The 7735-nt window shown below is 41.4% G+C and overlaps 1 pseudogene; it reads right to left on the bottom strand.

Moving 5' to 3' along the window:
- Positions 1-2896: 2896 nt before the first annotated feature.
- LOC110324949 lies at positions 2897-3809 on the bottom strand (annotated as a pseudogene).
- Positions 3810-7735: the final 3926 nt, after the last annotated feature.

A 7735-nucleotide genomic window follows, 5' to 3' on the forward strand; every position in this document is an offset into this window, starting at 1 on the left:
CCATTCTCACATTTCCCCCAGGACCCACAAGCATGAGTGCACTTTCATTTCAAAACCAGAGAAGGTATTTGATTCCAATTCACTCTCCCCTGCCATTTTAAATGAGAAACTGAAATGAACGCCTATATAATTTTTACCATTCTGGAAATCATAGCTTTGGGCAGCAAATTTTTTTTGTCATTTTCTTATTAATAACAATTTCTGGGGTAAACCATCCTATGATATTTTTAACAGGTCAATGGCCAGAGTAATAGAGAAATTTCAATGTATCCATTTCATTGTGCATTTGGAACGGAGGAGCTGAATGCCGTTCTTGCAATTCAAATTTTTAACAGAGTCTACTGATATGCAAAGTTTTCATTTAAATATTCACCTTTCTCAGGCAAAAATATATTTTAATGATTTGATTTCATTTACTTGTAATTATAATTTTATGACCTAGGGATACGTCCAATAAACTTTTAAACTTTTTTCTTACTTCCAATATAGAAAAATTTCAGTTATAGATTATACAATATTGTGAGAGTAAATATGCCCACTTGCTTATAAAGTCTCATAGAATTGGAAGAGAAGATACACGTGTGAGTTTCATGTATTCTTCTAAGAAAACTACACAAAATCTTGATGGGTGAAGTTAACTATGTCTGCTATAAAGCTTTGGCTAATACAAATTGATAGTTGCCAATTCGATCTCTTTGCCTGACAGTAAAATAAAAAGTAGAATAAAATTGGTTTCAATTAAAAGTCAAATTGGAAACATAAAAGGAACTTCCTTTTAATAAAGTCAAAGTAAATTTTTGTCCAGTTCTCTTCAAAGACTAATTTGGGAAGAGTGGGAAGGAACTAATACAAAGGGAAAAAATTGGAAGGCAGGGCAACATAACTTGCATTGTAGAAAAGAAATAAGGAGAAAAATATTCATATGCACCCTATCTGAATGAGTAACAGACTAGTAATTTTTAAGTTACTCTAATAAAGGTAGTAATACTCTCAGCCATGTGTGACTGAGACCCTAGCAATTCATCTTTCTGCTATTTGTTTACAATGCAGAAGTGCCAGCCTTAAACTGGAACTAACCTATCTCCTACTGAACTGCCATTAAGGAAACATTGGAGACCTAGGCTCTTTCCTAATCTTGGTTTAACTAAGGTTTGACACAAAGAATGGGCCTGTGTCTTGCAAAAGCATGAAAGATGGAATTCCTAATTAAGGGTCCTAATCTTTTCATTAACCGATAAGCTAATTTTCATCAGTGCTAACAATGAATGAACAGGCTCTGGAGGCGATAAAGTTGGCCATTATTACTTCTTTGTGATATGATCTGGAGCAAGGGGTGGAGGGGTAGACAGAAACCAAACCAAAGGGGAGAGAAATAACCTAAATTGTTTACTTTTCGATAAATGTCAGAATATGTCAATCATAAAAGGTAGTTACAAAAAGATTAAGTAAATAAGGAATTATAAAATAAAAAAAAAACAAAACAAAAAAACAAGAAACGTAATTTACATTGAACATTTTCCATGATCCCCCCTACAAGTGGTCAAGTTTCAATAAAACATTTAAAGAACAATAGACAGCTGCTTTCATATTTGTCTGTTCTGGCCAAATCACTGGAGGTTCTGCCTATGTTTAGTTTCTGATTACTGAAACTCATTTGTCTCAAATACAAAAATAAATAGCCTCTGAACTTCTGGGTAAAAAAACTGTCTACTTCTCTATTGCCTTTATTCAGTTGGAGTGAAGTAGGAGGTTCCAAACAGCCTTTCTAATATCAACAGTGGAAAAAAAATTGCAAAACTGCCTTCACCAAAAGGCTAAGTGAAGCAGAGGACCTTGAGAGACCTGCTTCTTTAGGCTGTTATTTCATTTCAACAGATAATGATGTAATTTTAATAGTTTTTTTGTATTTTTCCTTTTTATTAAAGAATTATACAATTTATGCTCAGTAAAAATCCAAATGGTAAAAACAGGCACACAAAGAAATCCATGTACCCAGGTCCCAGTCCTGTGCCCAGAAGTTTTACGTATCATTCTAAAAATGTTCTGTCCATGTATAAATGTATTTATCATTACTAAGAGGAAAAAAATAAGACATGGAACCCTAATACATTGCTTCCCAGCATGCTTTAAAAGCAACCATCTCATGGGTATATTTCTCCATGCATCCATCCAGACTTATCAGAACACTTTTTTAAAGGGCTGCCTGCCTGTGGATGGAAGCTTGGATTGCTCTCCAGTGTCTTACACAAGGGGGTAAGCAGTAAGTAAACGTATTCCATGTAAATGGAAGTACAGTCCTACTGATTAGAAATGCTGCAGGCAGAGTCTCATGATGAGCTCAGACTTGCCAGCAGTATGGCAGGATTGGCGGTGGGCTCCAGCTTGCAGTATTCACTGGTTTGAGGCTCAAGGCCCTTGCTGTGGCAGCAATCCTCTTCAACTCAGCACCTAACGCTGTCTCATGAGCAACTGCAAATCACTCCCAGGAGTCAGGATTATACAGAGAAAGGCCACTCAGTTCATGTCAGGAAACCATTAAATACCCCAGTAAGTGTCTTCAGTACAACCCCTCATATCCATTCAATAACACTAGAATCCTTCAAAATAGTCCTGAAGAGCATGGCCAGTCCATCCATGATTGTCACTAGACATTTGCCCCATAAGTGACTCACATCCTCTGAAGGCTCCAAACTCTACTCAGTCCCCAAACCCCAAATCTGAACTACTCCAACATCTAAAATTTTGAACATCATGTTGGATTAGAGCTGCTCACACTGACTTTTATTGTTTAACTCCATCAGCTGAAGGAACCCTTTTAAAGGATTGTAAACGTTCCTGCGTGCTGACTTAAGAGTGCGTTGCTGTTTGATTCTTTGATAAAAATAGGAGCAACCAATCAGAATTTGAACTTTACTGCCAAAGCCTTCTCTTCACATCCACATCATGATGACAGGCTTTCATCTTCTGGGCATATTCTTCTTCTCCTTATAACAGAAAAATACAATGACCGTTTAGTAAAAGGAGGCTGAGTAGCTAACCGGCCTTCCACTTTGAGGCAATTGTTTCTATTCTGAAACAGTGTAAGAGCCCAAAGAAGAATTTCATTTGCTACTTGGCTGTCATAAAAGGAAAGGAATGAAGAATCCACTTGGACATTCAGTAGCCCTTCTGTTGTGGCTGGATTCTCAGGCAAATTCAAAATCAGCTTCGAAACCTGAGCTGTGGTGTTTCCATTTCCCATAAGCAGCAGGTGGAACAGGCCAGTGATGGAGCTGCTGAGCAGGTGCTGGTAGTCATTGGTGACCGTCAGGTTTGTCAGCAGCCTCAGTCCAGCCAGCTGAACTGCAGAGTTCGGGACATCAGCAAAGTTGTCCTCACAAACTTACGGGTCGTATATCTTTATTTTAGTTTGATTTTCAACACTCACACTCAGGTTATTTAGTGCATTTAAAGCTTTCTCTTTAATACTTTGGTTCAGGGAGTTGATTTTGTTTCCAAAATTAGGATCCCGACCCCCCCCCCCAACTCATGAATAATGGCCTGGTAGTGGAAAAGGCTGCACTAATTCCCAAGGAGACCAAGGCTTTTTCAGTAATTATAGGATCGTCGGTTGACTCCATCAGGTACAGAAGTTTCTCAAGCTGTTCCGCATTTAAGATATCATCATAGGAGCCATCGGTTAGGTCTTCTGCGGACCGCAAAGTGTACAATCAGCCTATGCTTTGGTGTGGTCCCTGAGTCAGCTGGTAGATACAGTGGCCCAGGACCAGCCCTGTCGCTACACAGCCCACATCCCGTGTGCCACCCATGCTTTTGCCACCAAGCTGCAGGCAGGGAAGGCTGGGCCACACGCAGGTGCAGCTGGGACAGAACCAGCCCAGAGAAAGGACATTTTAATAGTTTTACTTCTTAATTTTACTAGTTTTTGGAGATGAGGCAAGTATAAATGGTTTATAGGCCAAAATAAGTGATTTTGTAAAAATTCTGTCCCCCCAAGTAGTGTACAGAATCAGGAGTGATAATGAAATATTCACTCAAAATGATCCAGATGAATTCTAGCATCCGCTCCACAAATCTAGACAGGATTTATAAGCAAGTGAATTGTGGAATAGCCCTGATGTAAATAACTCCTTGAGACAATTTAAGCTAGTGCAGAAGCAGTAGGTTGGGTGCATAAAAGTTAATCAAATAGTTTCCAGAACAAAGTTATAATCTCAGCTCTTTAACCCTTATTCTTCCTTTCTTCCTTTCTTNCTTTCCTTCTTCCTTCCTTCCTTCCTTCCTTCCTTCCTTCCTTCCTTCCTTCCTTCCTTTCTTTTTCTTTGTTGAATATTTCTTTTATTACATTTCAATTAATATTCCCCTTTCCAGGTCTTCCCTTCAGGAGCCCCCTATCCATCCCCCTGCCTCTGTAAAAGTGTTCTCCTGTCTTCTTGCCCTAGCATTCCCCTACACTGGAGTATCGAACACCTTCAGGCCCAAGGGCCACTCCTCCCACTGACATACAATAATGTCATCCTCTGACACATATGTGGCCAGGGCTATGGGTCCCTCCATGTATACTCTTTGAATGGTGGTCCAGTCCCTGGGAGGTCCAGGGGGTCTGACCTGTTGACCCATGGGGCTGGAAAACCCCTCAGCTCTTTTAGTCCCTTCTCCAACTTCTCCATCAGGGGCCCTGTGCTCAGTCCAATGATTGGCTGCAGGCATCCACCTATGTATTTGTCAGGCTTCGGTAGAGCCTCTCAGGAGACAGCCATATCAGGCTGCCATTAGCAAGCACTTACTAGCATATGCATCCACAATAGTATCTGTGTTTGGTGATTGTATATGGAATGGATCCCCAGGTAGGGCACTGTCTGGGTGGCCTTTCCTTCAATCTTTGCTCCACAATTTGTATTCTTTTTGGTTTGTTGAAAGAATATTTTCTTGCTTTTCTAGGCTGTAGTTTCCCTCATGGTAGAGTTTTCCCTTTATTATCCTTTGAAGGGCTAGATTTGTGGAGAGATATTGTGTAAATTTGTTTTTGTTATAAAATATCTTGTTTTCTCCATCGATGGTAATTCAGAGTTTTGCTGGGTATAGTAGCCTGAGATGGTATTTGTGTTCTCTAAGTGTCTGTATGACATGTGCCCAGGATCTTCTGGCTTTCATTGTCTCTGGCAAGAAGTCTGGTGTAATTCTGAAAAGTCTGCCATTATATGTTACTTGGCCTTTTTCTTTCTTCATTCTTTGTTTTGTGCACTTGGTGTTTTGATTATTATTTAACAGGAGAAATTTCTTTTCTGGTACAATCTATTTGGTGCTCTGTGGGCTTCTTGTCTATTCATGGGCATCTCTTTCTTCATGTTAGGGAAGTTTTCTTCTATAATTTTGTTGAATATATTTACTGGCCCTTTAAATTGGGATTCTTAGCTCTCTTTTATACCTATTATCCTTAGGTTTGGTCTTCTCATTGTGTCCTGGATTTCCTGGAGGTTTTGGGTTAGGATTTTTGCATTTTGTATTTTCTTTGATTGTGTGTCAATATTTTCTATGGTATCTTCTGTGCCTGAGATTCTCTCTTCTATTTCTCTTCTATTTCTGGTATTATGTTGCAGATGCTTGCATCTGTAACTCCTGGATCTCTTTCCTAGGTTTTCTAACTCCGGGGTTGTATCTTTTTTTTTTTTTTTTTTCTATTTCTATTTCTATTTCTAGATCCTGGATAGTTTTGTTCGATTCCTTCACCTGTTTGGTTGTGATTTCCTATAATTCTTTAAGGGATTTTTGTATTTCCTCTTTAAGCACTTCTACCTGCTTACTTGTGTTTTCCTGTATTCCTTTAAGGGATGTTTTTATGTTCTTCTTAAAGTCCCCTATCATCATCATGAGATATGATTTTAAATCAGAGTCTTTTTTTTTTTTTCTGGTGTGTTGGGATATCCAGGGCTCACTATGATGGGAGTGCTAGGTTCTAATGATGCCACATAGCCCTGGTTTCTGTGGCTTATGTTCTTACCCTTGCCTCCCAACATCTGGTTATCTCTGGTGTTAGCTGATCTTACTATCTCTGACTTTGTCTTGTTGCTCCTACAAGCCTGTGTGTCAGTACTACTGGGAGATCAGTTCTCTCCAGGAAGAATTTGGTTATGGAGTGCTGCACAGGGTCAGCTCCAGGATGCAGATGGAAACTGGAAGGATCCTGTCCCCAGCTCTTCCATGGTTCCTGTGTCCTGATAGCTCTTGGTGGGTCCCTCTTGGGCCAGGAACTTGAGCAGAGGTGCTGGTCTTACCTGTGCTCACAGGTGTTTCTGCACTCCTAGGAGACCAGCTCTCTCCCAAAGGTATTTGTGTACGGAGCTCAGTGGCACAGGATCAGCTCTGGGCACAGACAGAAACTGGAAGGATCCTGTCCCAGGTTGCTCTTCAGTTCCTGTGTCCTGAGAGTTCTGGGCCGGTCCCTTGGAGCAGAATCTTACCTGAGCTCACAGGCATGCCTGCACTCCTGGGAGACCCGCTCTATCCTGGTGGTATTTTGGGTATGGAGCACTGTGGCACGGGATCAGCTCTGGGTGCTGTGGCACAGGATCAGCTCCAGGCACAAAGGGAACCCAGAAGGCAACCCTTACCTCTCCTGTCTGACACTTGTTAGTCCTGTGGTTGTTGGGGACATGGTAGGCTCCACTTACACTATTATATTAAGCACAGGGCTCCCTGCTCATCCAGGTGTCTCCACAGACTCTACCCACTAATGCTGTCTTCTTGTTTTAAGCACAGAAGAACACATACATTCTTTTCATTCCATTGACATTAGCCATTCCTATAGTCCCACACTGACTAAAGAGCTTAGAAAATACAGCATCAGTTTTGGCAACAACTACACCCTAGAAAGCATCATACTGTACTAAATGATTAGCTTTCTGCTACAGGCTAGTAATGATTCTGGAATGTATGGAAGAAAATAAGATTCAATAGCCCATGCAGTTGGATTACTCTAATTTACTTCCGTTATAAAGTCACATCTATCTTTGGGCTCCAAGCCTTGTTTCTTAGGCCTCATCAAGAACAACAGTTTGCCTGCCCCTTTCTCCTGTTATTGGTTTCTCTGTCTCTGCCATTTAATGCTAATCAAAACTTACGTTTTTACTTTAAAACAGACAGTGTAATGGGGTCACATTGATGTTCATGGTCTGTGCTGCCCCATGAGGCCATGCTGATGTCCCTAATCTGGCCAGCTGCTGGAGGCCATGTGGATAGCTATGGTCCAGTTAGGGGCAAGAATCTTTATTTTACAGATATTGATGTCTACAGACTCATAATTGAGATTGAGAGACGTTAAAGGTTTCTCAACTTCTCTCCCTACCCCCCAGAAAGAAACAGTCCAGACTGGAAGCTATTGAAGAGAGCCCTTAAAATTGTGACAAAGATGCTGAAGTGTAGTTCATCACAATTGATAACGTCTGACTGTGGGGTTAGGGAAAACTCAGTTATTTTTTAAGGGGCTGGCCACTGGGAGTGGGACAATGCTCGGGGCTGGCCACTGGGAGTGGGACAATGCTCGGGGCTGGCCACTGGGAGTGGGACAATGCTCGGGGCTGGCCACTGGGAGTGGGACAATGCTNCTCGGGGCTGGCCACTGGGAGTGGGACAATGCTCGGGGCTGGCCACTGGGAGTGGGACAATGCTCGGGGCTGGCCACTGGGAGTGGGACAATGCTTGGGGCTGGCCACTGGGAGTGGGACAATGCTTGGGG

This window comes from Mus pahari, chromosome 7 (assembly GCF_900095145.1).
Source record: "Mus pahari chromosome 7, PAHARI_EIJ_v1.1, whole genome shotgun sequence".
NCBI lineage: Eukaryota > Metazoa > Chordata > Mammalia > Rodentia > Muridae > Mus > Mus pahari.